Here is a 10,283-nt window from a genome sequence, read left to right as displayed (position 1 = left end):
CTCCGGTCTTGAGATTGAATCATAGTTCATAATTTCAATAATTATCAAAAGTAAATGTGCTTTGCTAATGTGTCCCTCATTAGTGCTGACCTACCATTAGTATTTTTTAGTGAAAGCTAACTACCCAACTGCATCTCCAATAACTTTTTTTTAACCAGTTTTAAATTGCATTTTCAATATCACAATCTTGAATAAATTACATCTATGAAAGTTACATTATCATTAGTAAAATCCGCAATCCAGCTACATCGTCATTAATAAAATAGTTTCACATCAGTATCAGCAGGAGTCCTTGGTTCAGTCCTTAAACAGCAACATTGGAAAAAACAAGTCATGTGTTGATGTTAACTCACATTCTTCCATTACCATAAGTGCTATTCAATCTTCCTATCTCAAGCAGGTACTGCAAACATTGAAAATCAACAGTGACATCCATGAAGCTATAATGGCCACTAGGAAGCTATTCGGGGACATCAAAGGGTGTAACAGAAGGGTGTTGTCACTCACCCATGGACAGGCTGGAAGGGGTTATGATGGAGGTGTGGGGATGTGGATAAAAGGGGATGGGGGAGGAGGGGGTTATGTCCACGCCAGGGTAGGTTTAAGTACGGGCCACCAACTCTTGAATGTGTGCAAGTCAAGTAATAGTGCTTCCCATTCCACATTTCTGGGGTATTTGCGTAGTCCTCATATTTCTTGCCTCCTGAGCTCCTCTCCCTGTCCCCACTTCAGTATTGCCACACACCAGTGGGCTATATCTAACAATACCTGGGCTTTCCAGTGCATGGCAATTAGTCTGCATGCTATCAGCAATGCTTGGTTTATAAACCGGTTCGCAGCTTTATCTGTTTTTGAGCACCTGAACAATCCCAACAGTGCAACTTCCATTGTGAACACATCCAGTCACCTCTCAGCAAGTTGGACACTGACACCCATAAGGTTACAGACTGAGCAACTCCAGAATACGTGCATCGTGTCAGCACCTGCATGTTGGCATCTCGGGCAAACAGAGGAGGACCCAAACATTTAGGACAGAGTTGCAGGAGTGAGGTAAGCTATATGAAATATATTATGCAGGATCTACTGAACTTGGTATTCTGCATCATCCTGGGGTATGTAAGTACTGTTTCCAGTATTTCCTTGTCGACTCGCCACCTAAGCCCCACTTCCTAAGGACTACATTTAACAGGTTGTGTGCGGTGTATGCTAGTGCACAAACAAACCAGGTGACAAGTCTACAGCCTCAACCCATTATATACAGTGTGTGTATGAGGGGGTGTTTATGGGGTTGCCATGGAGCCAAAGATGGCAGCCGTGGAGTAACTTTGCTCCAGGACCTGAATGCCGCAATCAACATTAATCCTGTCATTACACACACACACACACACACACACACAGACAGACACAGTGCTGCATCAGACTGTCGACTGGCCAGAACCAACCTTGCATACCATACCGGGCATGCCCGGAACAGGGGGAGGGGGAAGGTGTAGGGAGCTGGCTACTACAAAGACCACAGCTGACACTAGCAGACTTTTACCCCACGGAACATGATTTTAGTCATCCTGCATACAGTGATCCAGCAACGTATTGGCGCAGTAGACTGGGAACACACCATGGGTAAACCGAAATCACCAAAACCTCACCCCCGTCCACCCTATCCCACACTCCATCATGGGGAGGAGCCTTGACACGGGCAAAGACCTCCAGCTCTCCACAGGACTTGGGTGAAAAACAGGCCACCATCCTACTTACCAATAAATCCTCTTGCTCATCAGTAGAAGCGCACATAAAGGAGATATGTGTGGAATTTGGTCTCCTTCAGAAGGACCTGCGAAAATATACTTCCCGGTTCACCAACACAGAACGTAATATCACAGAGATGGTACCACAGCTGAAGACCCAAAAACAGACCACCCAAGACCTTCTGGACAAAGTGCACTTGTTAGGTACATGCTGAGTCATGCCAGGCTAACGCCAAGTGAAGCATGCCAATGAAACTCATGACCAGGTTGTGACCCTGCCATTAGCAGACTACCTGTAAAAACCAAAGACCACGGGCCAGCCCATCCACTTCTTTCTTCAACACTGTAGGCGGCTTTTTAATCAGTCTGCTCCACACTATTAACGAGGGCTTCCTGAGGCACCGTACTGCAGTATCTCTCGGATTGCCAGCCTAACTCTAGCAAATACACAGCTCGAATCCACTCATAAGGGGACAAACCTTGATAACTGCTGGTGTGGTGGTCCCCTACAAGAACAGAAATGACCCTGCCTACAGGCTGGATATTACAATTGCAATCTGCCATTCTTCAGTATGTATCACTCTGACCTACACAGCTAACTGGCCACCCCTATAATATCCGTTGCCTATTCAGTGTAATAGACCAGGCATCCCCACTATATACTAGATCAGCCTAATAGTCTGTATTGATTGACTCTTATAGAGCACCTGTTTGCGACCCTATCATCCTTCGTTCTAGGTCCATGCCTCCTAGCTTACATCAAACTACTAAACATAAACCTCTCTTCAAGGGTCCAAGAGTGCTGCCTAATATTGCCCCCCTTTCCTGTTGGTCGTGGTTAAACAGGGTTGTCCCATCTCCCCAATCCTGTTCTCCATATCCATGTAGCCAATGGCGCACTGCCTCAGTTTGAAGAGCCCCGTTTGTGGGGGGAGGGGGGGGTATACAGCTGCACTGAGGAACTTAGTGTTCCTTTACGCAAATTATGTTCTACTTTACATCTGAGATATGAAAATCGACACCTCCTGTTCGACATCTGCCTTTCAGGACTTCGAAGCGGTGACTGGGCTCCAAGTTAACTAGGGAAAATTCTATACTTGTTCCGAGGTGAAACCCCACACCGCCAACATTGCCCCTACACTCCTAGCTTGGAAGTCCACACCCTTCCGTTACCTGGGGTTCCACTTCACCACTTGCAGGAAGACAAATTTGAGGGCAACTCTGTCAGCAGCTCCCCAGAGCCCTCACCGGCAAGATTGCATTCTCAAAGATGATAATCCTTCCCCAATTGCAGTGTTTTGTCAACGTACCAGCCTTTCCACCATACCACTTCTGTGATCTAGATCATTTGATGGGGGATACAATTTGGAATGATGGGTTGATAGTGGTTCAGGGAGGTTTGAGGGGACCCATGTTTCGAGTCTTACTACCTGGTGGCACAGCTTGATTGGGTGGCTCGATGGCTGGTGGGCAAAAACACATTCAAGATCACCACGGATGATGCCCTGCTCCTTTCCTGGATGGTTGTCGTGGAAATGTCTAACCAGAAACTTTCGCCTAACAAACAAACCAGATTGTTCCATATGTCCCTAACATTGCAATACAGGGCCTCACCAGCGTGTAGGGCTCATTGACAAGAGAGCAGCTACCAGACTGGCAGGCACACTCATTTGACACAGTGGAAGACCTCTTCCGGGACGGCCAGCTTTTGACCAGGACTATGCCATCTCCCAGGACAATTCATCACATACTGATGCCTGCTACCTCAATGGACTCCCTATGGTAAATCCTTACAGAAAAAACTAGACACAAAGTTGTTTGTATAATATATCAAATGGTACACGGGTGACATCTTATCATTTGGCTTTGTAAAGCCATTGGAACACTTCGACATACCCCTGATGCAACTTAGGCAGTTCTGTACGGAGAACCACAGGAGGCATTTTCATGATCATCAATATGCCAGGGCCCTGGAATCACATAAGATGGTAAGACATAAAGCATGCTACAAGAATAACCAATAAGTGCTTCTACATAAGGGCTACCTCAACCCCTCCCCCCCCCCCCTTAACAGAATATTCCTAGTGGCACACCTCACCTGCCTGAGATGCTCTTTCCCAGTGGTGCACCTTCAACACATGCTCTAGTCCTGCTCCACATTGGCACACTTTTGGGACAAGCTGCATAGCACTTTGGCCACAGTCCCATAACTTAATGCCACCGCACTAGGATTATTCCCATTGATGGAACCAACACAAAGTACAAGCCAAATTTGCTAAGCTGGCCCTCTTATTGGCCAAATGCCTCCTCTCTTTGTATTGAAAGGCCCCGCAACCGCGTCGCAGGCCCATGGCAATTGGCAGTGTCCTGCTAGGATGAGGCAGATAGGCTTGCACTACACTGGTTGTAGGCCGGCTGTATCAGACAGTGCCCCATCGCAGCAGCATGGGATGTGATGTTGCTACAATATAAGGCCCTTACAGCAGGTGCTTCCCCTTGAAAAACCCATAACTCACTAAACCACAGCCTTACCCAATGACAAAGTGGAACCTTACCCATGCCAACGGGAGGCCCCATATTGATGAAGGCATCACAATTTCATCAGTTTACCCACACAACACCTCTCAATTCCCCAGTCAGATGAGAACTTCTCTTGCAATGCCCCTATGCAGGTGTACACATCACAAAGGAGAACCGCCACCTTTCTCCTCAATCCACCCATCCCCTCCTGTTAAAGCAACCTCTCATGTAACTACCCTTTATGTGCTGACTGTCACCAGGAACTTCATACAATTAAGAGGCCTGAAGGACAACCGACACATGGCCAAAGTTTGCCTTTCTGCTCCCAATTAGAGAGTTCAGCTCTTTTCAAAATAATTATTTGTTTATTTCCCAACACAGCACTTATTACATACAGCGTAGCTCTGAGTGCTCCTGAATTCCTTGACCAGCAGCCTTCCACCATAGTTAGCCGCCCTCAAATTGCAAATAGTACCAGGCAATTTCCACTGCCCCAACCAGACAGCCCTCACAATGCAGTGCACATGATACCCCAAGCTGGAGTACGGCCACCCTCGAGTGACGTTCCCATGCACACGAGATTGCAAGGTACCTACATAGCTGATAGCTATGTATTGCATGATGTAATTCACTGCCAAATTTCCTTTTCCACTGTATAAACTATGTGTAAAGTGTTGTTTGTCGCTGTACTGGCATATTGTCTGTGATGGCCCAGAGTATTTCTACGGTGGCCCAGCAAGCGCCCGTATGCCAAGAAATGACCTGCTGGAAGGGCATGTTCCTCCTGTAAGCATTTATAAGAAAATAATGTACCCCCCTGATACAAAGCAACTAGTGTACTTATGCCTGCCTCTACCCAGGCCCTCGTGCCCACGCTACCAAACATTTTGCTGAATGAGGTTATGTAGCTCAGTGGTATCTCAAGCAAAGAATCTGCGTGATGTATCGCAAGCTTTGATTAAAACTCTCATGTGATCAGCAATAATCCATTAGCATCCTGTGAAACCTTGTCCTGGGGGAGGAAGATCCGCTAGACCACAAAGTGTGCTCGGGCTGCTGTGGGAGATTCAAGTTCTTCTGTGTGATGACCTGACAAACAACTTGCCGACCAATGCACCTGGGCCGCCAACTAGTAATGTTCAAAATCTGGAGCCCCAAATACCCCTTAGTCTAGGGACAACTGTAGTTTACGGAGTGCAATGTGGCAACTCCCCTTGTTTTGAATGAAACTCCTTATGGCCAAGTGTAATGGATGGGATGTGCCTCTGGGTGACAGACCAGGAGGTTATAGGAAAAGTAAAGTAGCAGAGGGAGCATTACCATCTTAGATAGGGATACTCTACCTTGCAAAGTGCTCCAAAAAGCCATGTGGGGATGTGGGTTGCTATGCTTCTTATAAGGTTGTCATCTATTAGATACTTTGTCTCGTGATAGATGTTTATGCCAAGGTATCAAAACGTGCGGGGCTCCTAACACAAAGGATTGGAATCCACAATGAAATGCTGCTGGGGACAGTTCAGGTGCAGCATAAACAGGCATGATTTGGCACAGGTCACCCCCAGGCCAGAAGCAACATGAAACTCCAGGGGTATGTCTTGGATATCAGCTATGCCCTACTGTATGTTTCTGATGTAGAATAATGCATCATCTGCATATAACAAGACTACATGGATCTCCCCAGTGAGGAAATTCGATTTTTAATACGATCGTATCGACCCGCCATTTTGTGGCCCGCCGCCATTTTATGTTGCCTTCACTCAGGCAGCACAGCGAACGAAGTCCTTTCTGCCTTTTCTGCTTATTCTGCAACATGGTGTTCAAAACAGCCTTCTGCCTCTATCTTTACAAGGCTGGTATTAAGGTCTGACCGAGTACACTAATCCCTGTCTGGTTTTCTAATCCTTGTTTCAACTATCTGTAGGCTCACACTATTCTCCGCCGATCTTATCTTATCGTCTGGCCTTCGCTGTCCTTTGCTAGTATTCTCTCATTTCACAACTGTCCTCCAAACGCACACAAACTTATCGCACCACATGCAACTTCGTTGTGGATCGGTTAATGAATTAGTTCAAGGGAGGGGTGACAAACACAGCTGGAGGGGAGGCAACCTTAAGTCACTTGATACTTTGTTTTCCAATTCCTTCTATTGGTGCTGTCTTGTTTTCCGACATTTCTATTGGCTCTGTTCTATCTTTACGTTATTCTTACTGGCTCCTTTCTATGTGTTCTGGGAGTGTATGTAGTTAATAAATGGTTTTTATACGGTATATAAGATTGTGCGCCACAAAGTAAAGTGGCAGTCTCCTGAGAACATACCTTGTGTACTTCTTGGACAACTGTACTAGCTGCAGCTAATAAAATCCGATCTTTTACGCCTGACAGAGTGTCCCGTGTCTCTGTTAGTTGAGGCAGGTGAATCCAAGGAGATTTCAGGCGTACCCTGCGCCGCCAGGCCCATAAGGTTCTGGTTCTTCAACTGGCGCCCAACGTGGGGCGGCTTCAGCGGTACCGGTTCTGCCTGAAGGTCGTGAGGAACCCCGCAAGAAAATTCTGGAGGAATCGCGAGCCACGTCAAGCGACCCCTGTATGTCGAAGTGGTCCGAAGGTCTTTTTCAGCGCGGTTACTCCTTCCTGACGGCTACTGACGACTGCTGCCCTGACTGCCGCCCTGCCTTGGCCCTTTCTTTGATGATGTATGGTAAAGCGAGACGATAGACGGGCCTCTGTTGGTGTAAGAAGACATCCTTAGTTAAGTATTTGGTGGGTCGCGCCCACAAATTTTGGTCTTTGTTTTGTCCTTAGGTCCTTAGATTTGGCCATTGCAGTGGCCAAAGCCGAGGGGTAAGTGCATTTGTGCTGTGTAAACTGAAAGTTTTACCCCCTTGATGTTTGTGAACAGCCAGTAAAAATCGTGAGATGTCTGGTCTGACTAAGTTTGGAAAACTTTGTTGCTTTGGTTGTAATAGGGACTCCCAGCTTGAGGACTCCTGTCCGATTCCTTCGGTTGGAACTCCCACATATGAGCTCTATTCTAAACATGGTGTTGGTCCTATTGCCTTTAATAAGACATGGACCCGATATACAAAGAAAGATGGTGTTTTAAAATGGCCAGAAAATGGTAGTTTCGAAACTGATGTGCTAGATAATTTAGAAGCAACGTTATTTAAAAGAAAAGCCCGGCCGGCAATGTTTGACTCTTTTCGCCTTTGGCGTAAGGAAGCCAAACAGAGAGAAATTAAACAAGCGAAACGAGATAGGAAAACACAGGGAATGACGATTATACAGGCTGCTCAGCAATTCAAAGATGATGAAATAGATAATGCAATGGAAATTTCAGACAGACAGCATCGAATGGCAATAGATAAATGCTATCCGACGTTGCCTATCTCTTCCCTTGATAAGAGAAAAGATTTTGAGGAAGATTCCTTAATGTCCCACTTATTGAAATTGCCTCCGCCCTATGTACAAGGTGCTAATGCACCCCCGATGTTACAGCCTGTTCAGCCGCCAGTTGTGCTTCCGCCTGCTCCAGCTTTTCCACATTTGCCTCCTCAAGTATTGCCTATGCCAGCTTTGCCTTTAACTCCTTTGCCTTCTGCTCCTTTGGCAATTCCTAATGCTCCTTTAGTTAATTCACCTAATACCTTGTCCCCTATCCTTATGTCAAATTCTCCATCTATGCGTAAGCGATTTGCAGATACTGTCTCTGGTCTCTTATCACCTTTCTTTGAAGCTTTAAATGTGTCTCCAGCTTTTTCTCGAAGACAGTCTCGTAGTCAATTCCCAGACTCCGAAGAGCGAGAAAAATTGGACTCACTTGCTTGTAGATGGATCAAGAAGGGTCCCCAATATAGTACGTCTGATATTATGTCCACCTTTCTGCAATGGAATGCACCTACGCAGAGATATGTTTTTAAAGTTATGTGCGATACTCTCGCTAAAGAATGGGAGGATATGAATTTGGGTTCGGTCCCACAGGATCTGTTAGATGTTCAGGCTGACTTTGACAAAGGACTTATTGTGGGTCCTAAGGTTGAAAACGCTGTCAGAACACTTATTTCTTTCAGATCCCTATTGTTCTCACAGACTTTTCCTGATTCTGATCCTTCAGTTAGGACAGCACTGAAAAACTATCCCATGAGAGAGGTTTCTCCAATATGGAAGGAAGAAGTTGCAGCAGCAGGTGCTAATCCAGCTATTCCTGCGCATTTTCAGCGCATATGGATACATGTCCCCTGGAAAAGGTCTGAAGTTTTAGCACTTAAACAGTCACTACCAGATCCACGCAAAAATCCTGCTGGTTACTATAAAGAGTTGTCGCAAACAGTTGATGCATGTACTATGAATCTAGCAGATATTGACATGTTGATGGGAAATGTAGTTCCACAGACAATATGGGCTAAAATTCGTAGAGAGGATCACGCTCAAGAATTAGGCGGCGATTGGAACGCTATTATTGCCGCAGATAGAGGTCAAGTAGGTGGTGCAAAGCCCGACGCTTTGATCTCAGAACTCCCTGGTAGGATTATTACATTAATGAAAACAATGATGCCTGCTTTGAGAGTTAATTGGGATAAGCTAGCAGCATGTAAACAAAAGAAAGATGAAAGTGTTTCCGATTTCTTTACCCGATTCGAGGAGACATTCATTGATCACAGTGGTCAAGATATGGCTACAGAAGGGGGACAGCGATTATTTGTGGATAAGTTCGTATATAACTTGCTTCCTGAACTATCACACAAGCTAAAAGACTCCGAGAGTTCATGGGCAGTTTCTTCTTCCGCCCAGATATTGGCTACTGCACAATATTATGAAAATAGAGACAAAGAAGAAAGGGAAAAACAAGAGAAAAAGACGAAAGAATTAAAAACTAAAGTTCTCTTGCAACAGGCTTATCCTCCTCGTTATGTTCAGCCTCAGTTTCAACAGCCTCCGCAGTTTCAGAGGTTGTATCAAAAGCCTGAACCATTCATTCCAAGACCTTTGCTAGGTCCCAATCAATGTGCTTATTGTAGGGAGGAAGGTCATTTTAAGAACAGTTGTCCGGCATTGTTGCAGCGTAATGGAGCAACATCTGCTTCACGAGGTCGTGGTGGTTCTCAGTCAGCAAATAGAGGTAGAGGTCGAGGTGTGTTAACCCAAGAGCAGCGTTCTTTTGTTCCTCCAAATTCCGGAAATTACTTCGACCAGCAAAATGTTAGGTCTACACAGTATTACAGTGAGGATCAGTATATTGAAGGAGGGAATGAAAGTCTTCATTTTGAATAGGACAGCCATGGACAAAGTAAGGGGGTTACGTCAATTCCAGTGGATCAGAATGGACCTTATGTTAATGTCACTACAATGGGTGTTTCAGAGCCATTTCTTTTAGATACTGGTGCCATGAGAAGCTCTATCATTCATTCTAAACTCCCTGGCGCACCTTTGTCTGGCTTAACGAATGTATCTGTAGGATTTTCTGGCGCCCCTGTTCGCAATCCAGTTTCTTGCCCTTTGCCTGTTTCAATAGGCCCTTATGATTTAGAAGCTCCGCTTCTTCTGACGAATGGTTGTGGTGAAAATCTGTTGGGTTTAGATCTATTAAAAAGAATGCATGCTACGATATATTGTTCACCTTCTGGTGTATACCTCACTCTAGGACAGAAAATGACTAGTCCAATGTACTTATCAAAAGATCAATTCCCACCTGAATTGCTTTCTCTTCCCGAAACGCTTTGGGCTACGGGTCCGAATGACGTTGGTTGTCTTGAGATCCCACCTTATGTTGTTACTCTTAAGCCCAATGCTGAAATGCCACGTATTCCGCAATACAGAATCTCTACTGAAGGTGAGAAAGCACTTTTGGAAATTGTCCATGATTTGATTCAGAAGGGTGTGGTTGAGGAAACGAGAGGAAATACATGTAACAGTCCTGTTCTTCCGGTTCTTAAACGCACTGATCCTTCTCAGCCTCCTGTTTATCGTTTTGTAATTGATCTTCGGGAGGTAAACAAGATTGTCGTACCGCAGTTTCCTGTA

This window comes from Pleurodeles waltl, chromosome 8 (assembly GCF_031143425.1).
Source record: "Pleurodeles waltl isolate 20211129_DDA chromosome 8, aPleWal1.hap1.20221129, whole genome shotgun sequence".
NCBI classification, from domain to species: domain Eukaryota; kingdom Metazoa; phylum Chordata; class Amphibia; order Caudata; family Salamandridae; genus Pleurodeles; species Pleurodeles waltl.
Note: the sequence above shows the minus strand (reverse complement) of the source record.